This window comes from Chiloscyllium punctatum, chromosome 24 (assembly GCF_047496795.1).
Source record: "Chiloscyllium punctatum isolate Juve2018m chromosome 24, sChiPun1.3, whole genome shotgun sequence".
NCBI classification, from domain to species: Eukaryota; Metazoa; Chordata; class Chondrichthyes; order Orectolobiformes; family Hemiscylliidae; genus Chiloscyllium; species Chiloscyllium punctatum.
The window spans coordinates 36,575,068-36,593,152 of NC_092762.1; the positions used below are offsets into that span (position 1 = coordinate 36,575,068).

Here is an 18,085-nt window from a genome sequence, read left to right on the forward strand (position 1 = left end):
AAAGTGCTCAAGCCTTAAAATGATTAAACTCAATATTGAGTCTTGAAGGCTCAAGTGGGTGCCCAAGTGGAAAATGAGGTACTGTTCTTCCAGCTTGCACTGAGCTTTGCTGGAGCACTGCAGCATGCCTGAGACAGAGATGCTGGCCAGGGAACAGGGTGGGGTGTTGAAGTGGCAGGCAACTGGAACTTCAGGATCATTTTTGCAGACACAATGTAGGTATTCTGAGAAGCTGTTGCCCTGTCTGCTTTTCATCTCTCCATTATAGAGGTATACAGTGGACTAGATTGACTGAAGTGCAGACAAAGCGCTGCTTCACCTGGAAAGTGTACCTCGGGCCTTGGATAGAGAATTTAAAAATTCCCTTAACATTTCAAAATGTCCCACTGTATTCAACTGTTCAGAGGTTTTTCTCAAAATGGATTGTGTGACTTTGGAACTCTTGGAACTCAGAAGGAGGTAGAGACTGGGATTTTAAGTATTTTAAGATTTGTTTTAGAGAAAGGAACTAAAAGTTGTTGGGAGTGGATAGGAATGGTGTTGTTGAATTGCAGAATAGGTTCGAAAGACCTGCTTCTGTTGCTAATTCATATCTATATTCAGATGTATTTACTCATGAAGTGCAATCTCTGTAGTAATGCAGGGAATGAAATATCGAATTTTCATCCAGCAAAGATTACCAAACAGCGATTAAATAAACCAGAAAACTACTTTTTAGTGATGTCGAGTGTGGTAAATACAGGCTGGACACAAGAAGGAAAGCCCTGCCACCCCAACTTTCTGCAGCCCCTTAACTTCTAAATGGAATTTTCCACCTGCTGTTTTCTGGGGCAGGTATCTGACAGGTGAAATCACTGGAATGGGGAGTGAGAGATGTGATGAATCTACTCCCATAATATTTGATGAAAACTCTCCTTTGTTTAGGGTGTGAGTTTGCTGTCTTTTTCAGTGATAACTGCAGAATTGAACATCAAGTACTAGATGGTTCAAGGCCTGGCATTGCCAATCACTGGTTTAGATTCCTCTCCCCAACACCCAAAAATCAGTTGGGATAATCAGCAAATGGGAATTGATTCCGATTTCATCAACATGCTCATTCTATCCTCTATGAATGTCAAACTATTCATGTCATTGCTGAAAAACTTGATCTGTCCTCACTTAGATTTCTATTAGTTATCCTCACTGATCTATTCCAATGTTGATCCTGGAACAATTTGAATGTATAAGATATCTCCTTATTTATAAGTACATTCTCTCAGTGTATCTCCAACTCTTGACTTTCATGTCTCCTGCCTTTGATATCCTGTACATGTTGATCTCCTCTCTCCCACTACCAATGCGAGCCTTAAAATCATACCTCTGACCAAAACTTTCCTTTCTCTCCTCTTAAGAAGCCGTGACTTGAATGGGAACTTGTAGGTGGTGGTGTTCCCATACATCTGCTGACCTTGTCCTCCTAGCTGGTAGAAATCAAGGGTTTGCAAGGTGCTATAGGAGGAGCCTTGTGAGTTAGTGCTAAACCTCTTGTTGATGTTACATACCGCAGCACCACAATTTACTCCTGCTAGTTCAAAACTGTGTCTTGAACTGAAATACTATTGAATAATCCAAATAATTTAAGTTAAGCTACATTTTTTCAGCAAAGCTGACAATTTGCAAAAGCCAGCTAATGTTCTTGCATCTAACAAAGTAATGAAGATTTTTTTTCTGAACTGGTTTGGAACACACTGCCCAATAACTTCAGAAAAAGAATGGGATAGATAATTGAAGGGAACAGATTGGTGAGTAAAGATTTGGAAAGTGGAATAAGTTTGAAAGCTCTATCAAGGAGATAGCACCGGCCTGATGGACAGAATGGCTTCCTTCCTCGCAAGATCATTCTGTGACTCAGCAGCATCTGCTTCATTTCAGTTAAGAGACCGAGTAACAGATAGATGAATTAATCACACAGAGTGCCTCATGGGAATTCTTAGTATTACAAATAACAAGTTTAAAATACACCTACTGACATTCCAGAAAAGGAAAGCTGGAGGAGGTTGAAGCGTAAACCTAGGGGTAACATTCCTGATTAACTCAGGAGGAGTAGCAGAGGAATCCAGGTAGTCTAAAGTAAAATAGACCAATGTAAATGACTGCAGAATTTGTAATGTTAGTTAGTTGCATCTATCTCTCACATTTACTGCCAAACAATCGCCACTCGCAACATTAACCATGACTCCAGGTTAGATTAGATATTTTCCACCAACTGTGCTGCTCAGGAGCCATTCAAAACATCATGCTTAGTGCCCAGATTTACCAGCATTCACCTTGTAACCGTGGTGACCAGCCATTACTTGAAGCCAGACCCTTCTCTGTTTCTACTCCTGCTGCTGTAATTTCTTTAAATTGTGTTGAAATTCATTTGAAATTGGTCTAAATTCTGTGGAGTACAACAAATCCGGACACACTGAGAAACTTTAATTGACTGCGGGTCACTGGTCATCTGTGCTCAGGGCAGATTGAAGCAGTTCAATGAAGCCAATTAAAACCTAAGACCAACAGCATTGCATCAGTCAGCTGAAGGATGACTTATTCCCTCTGAAGACAGTCCTCAATGAGATACTCAATACCAGTCACTAACTGATTGTTATCGATTCCATAGCTTTATTGTGCTGACCGATTCGAGATTTGAAGTTCAGGTTTTAAACTCAGAAAAACCAATGGAATGTCAGTCTTATTCTGGCTGTTTTACCAACTGTAGCTCTGACAGAGACTCCTTAATACCAGAACAGGAGAGACAGCTTTTCCTTAGAGGATATTTATACTTTTTTCTTTATTTTAGGGGAAGCACGATGGCTCACTGCTACATCATGGTGCCAGGGACCTAGGTGTGGTTCCACCCTCAGACAACTGTCTATGTGGGATTTGTACATTCTCCCTGTGTCTGTGTGGGTTTCCTCCAGGTGCTCCAATTTCTTCCCACAGTCCAAAGTTGTGCAGGTTAGATGGATTGGCCATGGAAATGCAGGGTTATGGGGATGGGATAGGCCTGGGTGGGCTGTTGTTCGAAGGATCAGTATGGCTTCGATAGGCCGAATGTCCTGCTTCCACACTGTAGGGACTCTATGATTTGCTAACTAAACTGTACTTTGTTACATATCTAAGTTATATACATGTGATCAGTGTATGGACCAAAACTAGTGGCCACATTTCTTATCTGAGTGAGGATAACACTCAGTGGATATGAAGCAATGCATGACATTCTCTGGCTGTTTGAGCAGTCCCACCATTGGAGGGTATGGTTTCACCTGGCAAGGCCTTCAACCCTGGTGTTCCCTCCCGAAAACTCTCCACTCCTCTATACTCTACTTTTGTTTGAAGGTGTTTCTTAAAACTGACCTCTTTGACCAATTAAGCTTCTGAACAATACCCTATTCCTCCCCCTTCAGCTCACCCTTACTTCACCCCTTCCCCCATTACCCCCTCGCCCACTCGGCCCCCTTTCTGCCCTCACCCCCTCCTTATTTCTCCAATCATTTCTCATTTCCCCCAAACTCTCTCCATATTTCTCACTTCAACCCCTCATCTTTTCCCCCACACCCTCTCCTCAATTGCCCCTCACCCCCTCATTTCTCCCTCATTCCTCCTTTCTCCCTCATTTCCCCTTACTTTTGCCTAACTCCCTCATTTTTCCCCCATTCCAACCTCATTTCTCCTCCTCATTTCCCCTTGCCCCGTTTTCATTTCTGCCTCATTTCCCATCATTTTCCTCTTATTCCCTCCTCATTTCCCCCTCACCCCCTCACCCCCTCATTCCCCCCTCACCCCCTCATTTCCCCCTCACCCCCTCATTTCCCCCTCACCCCCTCACCCCCTCATTTCCCCCTCACCCCCTCATTCCCCCTCCTCCCCTCATTTCCCCCTCCTCCCCTCATTTCCCCCTCACCCCCTCATTTCCCCCTCACCCCCTCATTTCCCCCTCCTCCCCTCATTTCCCCCTCACCCCCTCATTTCCCCCTCCTCCCCTCATTTCCCCCTCACCCCCTCACCCCTTCCTCATTACCCCCTCACTCCCTCCCTCCCCATTTCTCTCCCCCCTCCTCCCCCTTCGGATGTTGTTCCATAACACTCCAGTGATCCATTTGTTAAATCTCAGACCTTAAGGAAATACAAGTTGCTATCCTGAATCATTGATACAAAAGGGTTTTTATTTCCCTCTGGTTCCTCTCCCCCCGCCTGCAGGATACCCGCGGGTGGGTGGTGCTGAAAGGGGCTGTCCCTTTAAGGGGTTGTTGAATTTTCAAGGACGTTCATGAGCGAACAGACTCTCCTTTCGTGGGGTTGGGGGAGCGGACTGCCCGCTCTGATTGTGCTGGGGGAAGCTTTCTGTGTGATCCAGTGCGTCCTGAATGGAGGGGTAATCTGTGTTAACAGAAACATCTCCCTCCCTCCCTCCCTCTTCCTCTCTCTCTCTCTCTCTCTCCGTCTGTTGGATGGACTGGGAGCTCTCCCTCTTTGTTTTGACTCCAGCTCTGAGCTCTCTCTATGGTAACCAGCTGACTCTTGCTGGACAGTTACCTTGAGCCAGAGTCATTGCTTGCCCGGGAGAGGGTCTCTGCTCTGACTGAGACCACCCCCCTCCGCCTTTCCTGCCTTGGAGATGGAGAATACACCCCCCTGCAGCCCCGCCTCTGGTCCCGGACACAGGCGACCGTGAACAGAAACCACCCCCCCCCCCCCTTCCCCAGTCCGGCTGCCTTTTCACTTCCAACATCTGCCTGCTCCCCCCACGCCCCCCCCTCCCTCCGAGAGATTCACATCCAGACAGACTGCAGCGAGCGAGCTCTCTCCCTCTCCTCCCCAGCTCTGCGGTAACAAAAGGTGAGCAGCATGGATTTCTCTCTCTCAACAAAATAAACCGGTTTTGAATGGACTGAGCAGCAACAAGCGCCTTGGCTGCGGGAGAGGATGTGAATTGAATTGCTTTTGTATCGGCGCTGGCGGTTGTGCTGTCAAGGACACCCCCCATTATTTGTGAACAGAAACATTAATCTGATCGAAAAGTGAGAGGGGACACCGTTCCTAAATGGACAGAGAGTTGAGAGCTGCGTTCTCCCACTCTGGATTTGCATACCTGCCGACCCCTTTTATCCCCCTCATTTCTGCCATGTGTTGACTGCATAGTTAAAGCGCACACACACACAGTTTTGCATTTGTGTGTGTGACTATGCGGATTGCGGTTTCCGTCAGGCACTGACTTCTCAAGATTATCGGGACATTCTTACAATCTGTTGCCAAACAGTGGTGGGGGTGAGCCGGAATTTGAGGTGTAAGGTATTTATTTATGTGTGACAAACAACGTTTTATTTGTAATAATTTTAAATGATGTGCAGTTGTGTGAACTACGATTGCAGCAGTGAGATGAATGACCCCTTTAAGTGCTATTTTTCGTGTTCACAGTTCACAAGGGACACTATGATGTGCAGGACACCCCGGTGTCCACACTCGGAGTAGGAGTATGTGTGACCTTTCCAGACAGCTCCTGGACTCTCGACTTGAACCTGGAGGGTGAGACCTCCATTGGCGCAACAGTGGCTCAGTGCCAGCGCACACTCCCTCCCCCAACCTGAGGACCAAGGGTCTGCAAATGTGATGCTAACAAAAAAAAACTTTTCCCACTTCGCGAGTAGTCTGGACTACACTGTCTGGCAATGTGGTTTTATGAAGGCATTCGAAAGGGCTTTTTATTATTTGAAAGGCATCAATGTGCAAGGGAATGGAGGAAAAGAAAGCAAGAAATTGGCAGTAAATATTGATGCATGTTTAGAGGACATCATGGGCTGAATGGCCTCCTGCGCTGTTACGTTTCTGTGATTTTAATCCATTCATTGGAATTTAGGACTTTGGGCGGCATGGTGGCCCAATGGTTAGCACAGTTATTTTATGGTGCTAGGGATTCAGGTTCAATTCCACCCTCGGCTCATTGTCTGTGTAGAGTTTACACGTTCTCCCCATGTCTGGGTGAGTCCAGAGATGTGCAGGATTAGCCGTGGGAAATGTGGGATTATGGGGATAGGATAGGGTGAGTGGCTGGATCTGGGTAGGATGCTCTTTGGAGGGTCGGTGTAGACTGGATGATCTGTTTCCGCATTTTAGGCATTCAATGATTATCTCGGCTGTGCAGTGCAAAGGACTGCTCCATTGTCAGTGGTGCTTTTCGGTGAGATGTTAAACAAGGCCGTGCCTATACTTGCAGAGCCAAGGTAATTTGAAGAAATCCTTTCAACACGTGATCATTGGGCCCAAGAATGGAGGATTTTCCTTTGCTGCCTCATCCAATGTTTACCCCTCAATGTTAGTTCCTATCTCCTTTCGGTTTGTGGGATTTTACTAGAGTAAAACAGTGACTTCATTTCATTGACAGTAAAGTGCTTTGTCACGTGCTGTATTCATACATATAAATATAATCTTTTCTTTCATATCCACAGCACTTCATTAAGGCATCAGCTGAGGTCAGGGCATTTAGATCTCAGGATTCAGACTTCAACTTGCAGCATCTATATGGACTTCAGTAAAGCATTCGACTGGGTTCCTTGTGGTAGCCTGGTTAGATCACATGGAATACAAGGGGAACTAGCCATTTGGATACAGAACTAGTTTGAAGGTAGAAGACAGAAGGTGGTGGTGGAGGGTTGCTTTTCAGTCTGGAGGCCTGTGACCAGCAGAATGCCACAAGAATCGGTGCTGGGTCCACTACGTTTTGTCACTTGTATAAATGATTTGGATGTGAACATAGGTACAATTGGTAAGTTTGCAGATGACACCAAATTGGAGATGTGGTAGACAGCAAAGAAGGTTACCTCAGAGTACAGCAGGATCTTAATCAGATAGGCCACTAGGCCAAGGAGTGACAGATGGAGTTTAATTTAGATAAATGTGAGGTGCTGCATTTTGGAAAGGCAAATCGGAGCAGGACTTAGACACTTAACGGTAAGGTCCTGGAGAATGTTGCTGAACAAAGAGACCTTGGAGTGCAGGTTCATAGTTCCTTGAAAGTGGAGTCTCAGGCAGATAGGATATTGAAGAAGGCGCTTAGTTTGCTTGCCTTTATTGGTCACTACATTGAGTATAAGAGTTGGGTGATCATATTGTGGCTGTGCAGGACATTAAAGAGGCCACTTTTGGAATATTGTGTGCAATTCTGATCTCCCTGCTATAGAAAGGATGTTGTGAAACTAGAAAGGGTTCAAAAAAGATTTACAAGGATGTTGCCAGGGTTGGAGTGTTTGATCTCTATCGAGAGGCTGAACAGATTGTGGCTATTTGCCCTGGAATGTCAGAGGCTGAGGGGTGACCTTGTAAAGGTTTTTAAATTGTGAGGGGTACGGATAGGGTAAATAGATAAATCTTCCCTGGGGTGGGCGAGTCCAAAACTAAACAGTGTGGGTTTAAGGTGAGAGGGGAAAGATTCCAAAGGGACCTAAGGAGCAACTCAAAGGGTGCTACATGTATGGAATGAGCTGCCAGTGGAAGTGGTGGAGGTGGGTACAATTATATCATTTAAAAGGCATATAGATGGGGCGATGAATAGGAAGGGTTTAGAAGCTTATGGGCCAAATGCTGCCAAATGGGAATAGATTATTTTAGGATGTCTGGTTGGCATGAACAAGTTGGACCAAAGGGTCTGTTTTCAGGCTGTACATCTCTGTGACTCTATGACTCTATCTCATAATTATCAATTGATTCAATATCTAATGTAGCCAGATCAGCAGCACAGATTTTGAAATGACTCCTGCAAACTGATTAGGTAATGTTGATCCAAATGCTTGCAAAGAATGGCCAGTGCTCTGGTAGTACAAACCCTGGAAGGTGTCGGAGGGGAGTGGGGCGTAGATTCCTTCATTACAAAAGCATTTGCAATTCAAAAGTACTCAACTGGCTTCAAAACCCAAGGAGCTGTATAAATATGTTTCCTTTGCCTCTTGAATGGTGTTTGCAAGATCATTAACTATGCTCAGTCTTCTAGTTATGCAAGCTAATTAATTTATAATGCTTGTTTCCATTGTAAGGTTTAAAACAAATGAATTGTACAAAGTGATGTTCTTGTTCATGTTTTGCTAATGTTGCTGTCTGTCCACCCTATAACTTCTGCTATGACTTGATTCTCAAATCAATCAGTTAAACTTATTCTCATTTTGCTCCAGTCTATTTCTGAATTCAGGCTCCATTTCAGGCTTGTTCACTGGGTTATTGAATGGCTGCTTGCTATGAAAATCTGGAATCAAATATTTTCAAGGCACTTGCTATGTGGTGTGTGTTCTGCCTGAATGCAATGAATTCAGACAGTCTTGGTCCCTGTGGACACAGATTCACAGAAACAAAGCTGCCACTGAGTTGGCAAACGTTTGCAAAAAGGATTAATGTGGGATCTGAAGGGGAAGCTGTGTGGAATGAAGGGAGATTCACCAACTTGGTGTCAGCTGCCTGATGTTAAATTGTCTTTTACATCGGCGGCATCCCTTAGCCCAATCAGAGCAAATTCCACAAAAGAACTTCCCCCTTGATGTATTGATGGACACAAAATATTGCTCACTCACAAAATAGTTTCTGATGAACCTGTATCTTGGCTTGTTCCCTTTCTACAGGAGAGGGGCTTTCCTGCCACTGCTACATGTTCAATAAGAATTGTATTGTGGACGCTGATCCGACCTGGCTGTGGTCTGTGCTTATTGCACATCAGCTTTGCAGCCTTCTCCTGTCACTCACACAATGACTGGAGAGCTCTTGGCCATTCAGGTAGCTTTGAAGGAAAACATATTGATTGAGAAAGTTTTCTTAAACACATTCCTCACCTTCCAAACCCATAATACTATGACAGTCCCAGTCTATATTTGGAAAGTTAAAGTCCTTTACTATTAAAACCTGATTAGTCCTACAGCTATCTGCAATCTCTCTACATATTTGTGCCTCAATTTCCTGCTGACTATTGGGGGGGGGGGGGGAGGGGGGGGGGGAGTAGTACCTAAAGTATAATCCCATCAAAGTGATCACCCCTCAGTCATTTCTCACTTTTACCCATATGGCCTCACTGATGATCCCCCCCAGGAATATCCTGTCCACGCTAAGCCCAAAAAAGCTGACATCCCAATTTCAGCTCTCTTGCTTTTGTTTTTCTGACTTCGGGTGGTGGGATAGAGCTGGCTAAGAGCTGGGAGATCACTAGTTGCAGCTATTACTGAATCTGGGATCTAACCATCAGAGATCTATCATATGAGGCTGAACATATGTAAATACAACTTGACCGTATTTCAAATACCTTTAAAATGCTATCACCAATTGTTCTGATCTTTTTGAGGAAATCCTAGCAGATAGAGGACAATTCAAAAGGCATTGGGGCTAAATCAAACAGAGAAAGAAGGAATGTGTATCTATAAAGCACAACTTCTGAATGTCCCAAAATACTTTACAGCCACCCAAGTATTTTTGAGGTGGAGTCACTGTTGAGAAAAACACAGAAGCCAAATTGTACCCAGTAAGATCCCACAGACCATATGACTGGAGAATCTGCTTTAGAGATACTGGCTGGTGCATGAATATTGGCTAGACACCAGGAGTGGGATTTGAAACCACAATTATCTAAATCAAATGCCACCAAACTGACTGCTTAAAGCATCAACATCTTTCTGCATTACTTCTGTGAAATAAATGTGAGCTAGGTGCAGAGGGAAAATACCATGGTTGTAGCATAAATCACATTGTGGTTCCTACAAAATAGCCAAACTGGACATTAGAAAAAAGAAAGAAGAAGCAGTTATGTGAAAATGAATCTCCTTGACCTTAAAGGACCAGGGACAATTGCCTCAAGGGCCTCCCTCCAAACCACACAGTATTTTAACGTTTGTCATTGTCACTAGGTCAAAATCCTGGCATTTTCTGTCTAACAGCATTGTGGGAGCACCGTCACCACGTGGACTGAAGCAGCTCATGAATGTGGTGTCCAAGCTCTCCCCAGCAAACCTAAGGTGGGATCCTAAGCAGGAGTGAGACAGGAGAGAAGGTTAAGGCTGATACAGAAGTTAAAGAGGGCAAGTCAAATAGACAAGGTAGACAAAAGAGCTCAGCAGAGATTGAAGGAAAACTGACAAATTAAACTGCATTTAGTTCAGTGTAGAAGGCCTGTGAGGTAAGGCAGATGAACTCAAGGCATGGAAAGAAACATGGGTTTGGTATATCATAGCTATTACAGAAACACAGCTGAGAGAGAGAGAGAAAGAGAGAGACAGGCCTGGCAGCTCACTGTTCCGTGGTACAGATGCTCTTGGAAGGATAGAAGGAGAGGCAAGAGAGGAGGGGAATGGCATTTTTGATTAGGGAAAGAGTCACAGTCGTACTTAGAATATCCCTGGGGAATCATCCAGTGAAGTCAAATGGGTGAAAGTGTGAAATAATAAGGGGGTGATCACTTTGATTGCATTGTTCTATGATGCCCCCCCCCCCCCCCCCCCCCCCCCCCCCCACCTCCTCAGTAGTCAGCAGGAAACTGAGGAGCAAATATGTATGGTGATCGCAGATAGCTGTAAGAATGATAGAATTATAATAGTAGAGGGATTTTAACTTTCCAAACATAGACTGAGACTGCTATTGTGTTAAGGGCTTGGATGGGGAGATTTTTAAGTGTATTTAAGAAAATATTTTCAGTCAATATGCAGATAGCTGTGCGAGAAAAGGGAAAACCCGACCTCCTCTTGGGGATTAAGACAGGGCAAGTGACTGAGGTGAGATTGGGACCACTTTGGGACCCGTAACCATAATTCTATTATTTTTAATATGGAAAAGGATGGTCCAAATAGATAGTAAAGTCTTGGAAAGAGTCCGCATTACAGTAGAGGGGGTGCTGGAGGTCTTAAAATGCATAAAAGTAATTACATCGCCTGGACTTAATCAAGTGTATTCCAGGACATTGTGAGAAGCTAAGGAAGAAATTGCAGGGCTCTTAGCAGAGATATTTGTATCATTGACAGCCACAGGTGAGGTGCCAGAAGTCTGGAGGTGGCCAAGTTTGTGCCATTTTGTAAGAAAGGCTGCAAGAAAAGCCAGGGAAGAACAGACAAGTGAGCCTGATCACAGTGGTGCGTAAGTTGTTGGAGGGAATTTTGAGAGCCAGGATTTGCATGTGTTTGGAAAGGCAATATTCATTATGCATAGTCAACATGGCTGTATGCATGTGAAATTGTGTTTCACAAACTTGACTGAGTTTTTTTTTGAAGAGGTGGCCTGGAAGATAGATGAAGACAGAGCACTAGATAGTGTCTACATGGACTTTAGCAAGGTCTTCGACAAGGTTCAGCATTATAGACTAGTTAGTAAGTTTGTGAAAAGATTTGTAGCTCGGGTGCTCATTGTTGTGGTTCTGTTCGCTGAGCTAGGAATTTGTGTTGCAGACGATTCGTCCCCTGTCTAGGTGACATCCTCAGTGTTTGGGAGCCTCCTGTGAAGTGCTTCTGTGATCTTTCCTCCGGCATTTATAGTGGTTTGAATCTGCTGCTTCCAGTTGTCAGTCCAGCTGTCCGTTGCAGTGGTCGGTATATTGGGTTCAGATCGATGTGCTTATTGATTGAATCTGTGGATGAGTGCCATGCCTCTAGGAATTTCCTGAACAGCCAGGGAATTCCTAGAGGCATGGCACTCATCCACAGATTCAATCAATAAGCACATTGACCTGGACCCAATATACCGGCCACTGCAACGAGGTAAAAACAATGACTGCAGATGCTGGAAACCAGATTCTGGATTACTGGTGCTGGAAGAGCACAGCAGTTCAGGCAGCATCCAAGTAGCCTCGAAATCGACGTTTTGGGCAAAAGCCCTTCATCAGGAATAAAGGCAGTGAGCCTGAAGCGTGGAGAGATAAGCTAGAGGAGGGTGGGGGTGGGGAGATTTCGAAGTTACTTGGATGCTGCCTGAACTGTTGTGCTCTTCCGGCCACTGCAACGGACAGCTGGAACTGACAACCGGAAGCGGCAGATTCAAACCACTATAAATGCCGGAGGAAGCATCACAGAAGCGCTTCACAGGAGGCTCCCAAGCACTGAGGATGTCACCTAGACAGGGGATGAAACATCTGCAACACAAATTCCAAGCTCGGCGAACAGAACTACAACAACTAGTTAGTAAGGTTAAATCACATATGATATCCAGGAAAAGCTAGCCAATTGGATACAAAATTGGCTTGATTGTAGGAGACAATGGATGGTGGTGGAAGTTTGTTGTTCAGACTAGAGGCCAATGACCAGCGGTATGCCGCAAGGATCAGTGTTTGGTCCACTGTTGTCATTTATAGAGATCTTTGGATGAGCATGTAGGAGGCATGGCTTGTAAGTTTTTGGATGACACCAAAATTGGTGGTATAGTGGACAGTGAAGAAGGTTATCTAAGAATACAACAGGATCTTGATCAACTGGACCAGTGGGCCAAGGAATGGCCAATGGAGTTTATTGCCTACATTGATCAGAGAATTGAGTACAGAAGTTGAGATGTCATGTTATGGCTGGACAAGACATTTGGAGGGAAGTGAGGCTACATTTGGCATACTGCATATAATACTGGTCACCTTGCTATAGCAAGGATGTGATTAAACTGGAGAGGGTGGAAAAAAGATTTAAAAGGATGGTACTGAGACTGGAGGGTTTGAGATATAAGGAGGGACTGGGTAGGCTGGGACATTTTTCCCTGGAGCATCAGAAACTGAAGGGTGACCTTAAAGAGGTTTATAAAATCATGAGGGGCATGGATAAGGTGAACAGCCGAGGACTTTTCCCCAGGATGGGGAAGTCCAAAATTAGAGGTCATAGGGTTACAGTGGGAGCTGAAAGATTTAAAGGTGCCTGAGGGGCAATATTTTTACACATTGGTGCACGTATGGAACGAGCTGCCAGGAGAGGTGGCAGAGGCGAGTAAAATTACACATTTCAAGGACATTTTGTCAGGTACATGGATAAGGCAGGCTTACAGGAATATGGGCCAAATGTAGGCAAATGGGACTAGTTCAGTTAAGGAAATCTGGTCAGCATGGACAAGTTGGGCTGAAGGGTCTGTTTCCGTGCTGTATGATTCTATGACTAAGGAATGATAATAAATCCAACCCTACCAGTGATGCCCACATCCTGAGAATGAATGAAGAATACAATGCTGCAGTCTAACTTGGAGGTCAGGATCTTTTATGTAGAATATTAATGGATCCTTTATAGTACACACAATTGCAGATTAAGCTGACATTTACACTAAAGAAGTAAATCACCCATAGGCTGAATATTGCTAGCTGTTTTCCTCCCTGCAATTCCTGACTGTACTGCACTCAAAACTCATCAGAACTTGGCTGACACTCAAGTCCCTGACTCAAACGTTTATGCTCCACTTTATATTCCAGAGATTTAAAAACTTCATGCATGCTGAGCCAGTAGGGCAGTACTGAGCGAGAGCTGCATTATCAGAGATATGGCCAGTTGGACGGCATAATAAATTGACCTCCTATTTGCTCTTTTCAGCGGACAAGCAATTATAGAAAGGCTGTTCCAAGTGTGCTAGAAAATACTTACTTCTCAATCAGCAACATGAAAAACTTTACCTGGAAATAAATACATTGTTAATCACCAGACTTGCCTCATCCATAACTATCTCGCAATCTTGCACTATTTAATGCACAATTTGCACTTATAAGCTGTGTGCACCTTTTGTCATTGGTCAAATAAGGCAGCACTTTGCATTGAGCTTGTGCTGTAATTGGCTCACACACAGAAAGTTAATAATTGCAGCATTGTTAAATGGAGCCATATTGAGAAACCACATAGCTGAAGATCGTGAGACTTGTACACATTCTATTCTCTAATTTTAAAAGTGCCTGGTTCAATGAGTGTTATCATTTGAATAAAGATGTCTGGATAATTGGGAAGTAATTGAATTAATTGTTTTTCCCCACTTGTGGATCAGGATCTGTTCATCTGGCCTGGGCTTGACTGCTGATGGATTGATACTGAACCTTGCTTTGAATTATCAACCATTTCACAAGAGTGAACAATTGGCAGAGTGGCTTTTCATTAAGATTGTTATTCTTTCAAATGTTAGTGGATTCACCCCATCTTCACTGCACAAAAAATACATTCAAAACTGTGTGGAGTTCATTACATTTTACAGGAGGGATTCAGTTTGACAGAATTCCGAATTGTGCTGCTGTCTCTTGCTCCTCTTCTTGTGTCTGTCAGTGTGGCTATGACAAAGTGGGGTGGGGGTCGGGGAGAGTGTAGTTTTACTGGGTTCGTAATGCAGAACTGACCTGTTAAGGAGCAGAGGTGGTTTGGCGAGTGAGGGAGTAAGTAAGTGTGGAACAACTGAGAGCGAGGGAATATAATCATAGAATCCCTACACTGTAGAAACAGACCATTCAGCCCAATAGTCCACACCATCCACACCTTCCACCTCCTCCAAGACTTCCGTTTCCCTGGCCCCCAATGCCTCATCTTCACCATGGATATCCAATCTCTCTACACCTCCATCCGCCATGACCAGGGCCTCCAAGCCCTCTGTTTTTTCCTCTCCAGACGTCCCCAACAGTACCCTTCCACCGACACTCTCATTCGTTTGGCTGAACTGGTCCTCACCCTTAACAATTTCTCCTTTGAATCCTCCCACTTCCTCTAGACCAAAGGGGTAGCCATGGGCACACATATGGGCCCCAGCTATGCCTGTCTCTTTGTTGGCTACGTAGAGCAGTTGATCTTCTGTAATTACACCGGCACCACTCCCCACCTCTTCCTCCGCTACATTGATGACTGCATTGGCGCCACCTTGTGCTCCCGCGAGGAGGTTGAGCAACTCATCAACTTCACCAACACATTCCACCCTGACCTTAAATTTACCTGGACCATCTCTGACACCTCCCCCCCCCCTTCCTGGACCTCTCCATCTCCATTAATGACGACCGACTTGACACTGACATTTTTTACAAACCCACCGACTCCCACAGCTACCTGGATTACACCTCTTCCCACCCTACCTCTTGCAAAAATGCCATCCCGTATTCCCAATTCCTCCGCCTCCGCCGGATCTGCTCCCAGGAGGACCAGTTCCACCACAGAACATACCAGATGGCCTCCTTCTTTAGAGACCGCAATTTCCTTTCCCATGTGGTTAAAGATGCCCTCCAACACATCTCGTCCACATCCCGCACCTCCGCCCTCAGCCCCCACCCCTCCAACCATAACAAGGACAGAACGCCCCTGGTGCTCACCTTCCACCCGAGCAACCTTCGCATCAACCAAATCATCCGCTGACATTTCCGCCACCTCCAAACAGACCCCACCACCAGGAATATATTTCCCTCCCCACCCCTTTCCGCCTTACGGAAAGACCGTTCCCTCCGTGACTACCTGGTCAGGTCTACGCCCCCCTACAACCCACCCTCCCATTCTGGCACTTTCCCCTGCCACCGCAGGAACTGTAAAACCTGTGCCCACACCTCCTCCCTCACCTCCATCCAAGGCCCTAAAGGAGCCTTCCACATCCATCAAAGTTTTACTTGCACATCCACTAATATCATTTATTGTATCCGTTGCTCCCGATGTGGTCTCCTCTACATTGGGGAGACTGGGCGCCTCCTAGCAGAGCGCTTTAGGGAACATCTCCGGGAAACCCGCACCAATCAACCACACCGTCCCATGGCCCAACATTTCAACTACCCCTCCCACTCTGCTGAGGACATGGAGGTCCTGGGCCTCCTTCACCGCCGCTCCCTCACCACCAGACGCCTGGAGGAAGAACGCCTCATCTTCCGCCTCGGAACATTTCAACCCAGGGCATCAATGTGGACTTCAACAGTTTCCTCATTTCCCCTTCCCCACCTCACCCTAGTTCTAAACTTCCAGCTCAGCACTGTCCCCATGACTTGTCCGGACTTGTCCTACCTGCCTATCTCCTTTTCCACCTATCCACTCCACCCTCTTCTCCCTGACCTATCACCTTCATCCCCTCCCCCACTCACCCATTGTACTCTATGCTACTTTCTCCCCACCCCCACCCTCCTCTAGCTTATCTCTCCACCCTTCAGGCTCACTGCCTTTATTCCTGATGAAGGGCTTTTGTCCGAAACGTCGATTTCAAAGCTACTTGGATGCTGCCTGACCTGCTGTGCTCTTCCAGCACCACTAATCCACACTGTCTCTCTGTAGAGCATCCCACCCAGACTCAACTCCCACCCCCCCTACCCTGTAACCCTGCATTTCCCATGGCAAATTACCCCAATCTTCATATCCTTGGACACTACAGGCAATTTAGCATGGCCAATCCACCTAGCCGACGCATGTTTGGATTTTGTGGGAGGAAACCCACGCAGACATGGGGAGAACGTGCAAACTCCACACAGACAGTCGCTGGAGGCTAGAATTGAACCTGTGTCCCTGGCGCTGTGAGGCAGCAGTGCTACCCATTGGTCAGAGAGTAAATGGCCAGTGACAGTGAAAAATATTGAATGCCACATCCTCGGGTAAATTGTTGATTACTTCAATTCAGTTTTAGGTCACAGAGTCATAGACATGTACAAATCTATGCCCCTCATGATTTTATATACCTCCATAAGGTCATCCCTCAGCCTCAGATGCTCCAGGGAAAACAGCCCCAGTCCCAGCGCAGGCTAGGTGAATTAGATTACTTACAGCGTGGAAACAGGCCCTTCGGCCCAACAAGTCCGACCCTCCGAAGAGCAACCCACCTAGACCCATTCCCCTACATTTACCCCTTCACCTAACACTACAGGCAATTTAATATAGCCAATTCACCCAACCTGCACATTTTTGGACTGTGGGAGTAAACTAGAGCAAACCCATGCAGACACGGGGAGAATGTGCAAACTCCATACAGACAGTTGCCTGAGGCGGGAATTGAACGCGGGTCTCTGGCACTGTGAGGTGCAACCCACGCCATGCTAAATTGCCTGCAGTGTCCAAGGATATGAAGGTTGGGGGGAATTGGCCAGGATAAATTGTCCATCATGTTCAGGGATATTTAGGTTAGGTTCATTCGTCAGGGGAAATGTGGAGTATTGGGTCTGGGTGGGATACTCTTCAAAGGGCTGGTGTGGACTTGTTGGGCAGAAGGGCCTATTTCTGCAGTATAGGAATTCCAATTCTAATTCAAATTGCAGCACCTCGCATTTATCTAAAATAAACTTCATCTGCCACGCCTCAGTCCATTTACCCATCTGATCAAGAACCTGTTGTAATCTGAGGCAACCTTCGCTGTCCACTGCACCTCCAATTTTGGTGTCATCTGCAAATTTACTAACTATACGTTCTATGTTCGCATCCAAATCATTTATGTAAATTACAAAAATTACTAAGAAGTATTGATGAAAGCAAGCTCATAATTCAGTAATGAGTTGGCCATTACTCCTGATGAAGGATCTTGAGAGTGGGGATCTCTTTTTGTTCTATATGGCTCCTCTACATGTTCCAAACAGCTATTGGGTGTCACATTACTCCATAACTTGTCATTGCAGAGAGCTATACAACACTGAAATGGACCCTTCAGTCTCGCTTGTCTATGCTAGCCAGGTCTCCTGGACTAAACTAGCCCCATTTTCCTGCATTTGGCCCATATCCCTCTGGGCCTTTCCTACACATGTACCTGTCCAAATGTCTTTTCAATGTTGTACTGTACCAACATCTACCACTTTCTTTTGGTGTTAAGTCCACATGCGAACCACACTTTATGTGGAATAAGTTGCTCTTCAGGTCACTGTAAATGAATCACAGTCTCCTGGTAATGCACAAACTGAGTTAAAGCCCTGTCTGCCATACAGTACCTTGACTCTATCGTATTGTCATGCATAATGGTCCTGAGGAATCGGCAAAAACCACAGGAAAATGTGGTGTGGGATGGAAGAGATTACAATTCTGGGATTAATGGCAAGGTTATATTGAGATTGAAATAAACCTATCTACGTCACTGCTGTTATAAGTTTGGAGATAATAGATGAACTAGGCAGTATGTTTGGAGTTGGTGTGAGCATGGGGGTATGCAGATTGATGATAGGCCAGGGAATTCAGTGATAATTTAC

The 18,085-nt window shown here is 45.4% G+C and overlaps 1 protein-coding gene across 3 annotated transcripts in view; it reads left to right on the forward strand.

Moving 5' to 3' along the window:
* The first annotated feature begins 4,748 nt into the window (after positions 1 to 4,748).
* The window catches only part of LOC140494454 (phospholipid phosphatase-related protein type 3-like), a 141,536-nt gene continuing 128,199 nt past the window's right edge, over positions 4,749 to 18,085 (forward strand). Inside the window, exons 1-2 of one of the 3 annotated variants that reach the window (XM_072593630.1) lie at positions 4,778 to 4,860; positions 6,468 to 6,784. The gene's annotated coding sequence lies outside the window, so the exon portion shown is untranslated. The other 2 variants (XM_072593627.1, XM_072593628.1) reach the window with 2 other exon arrangements.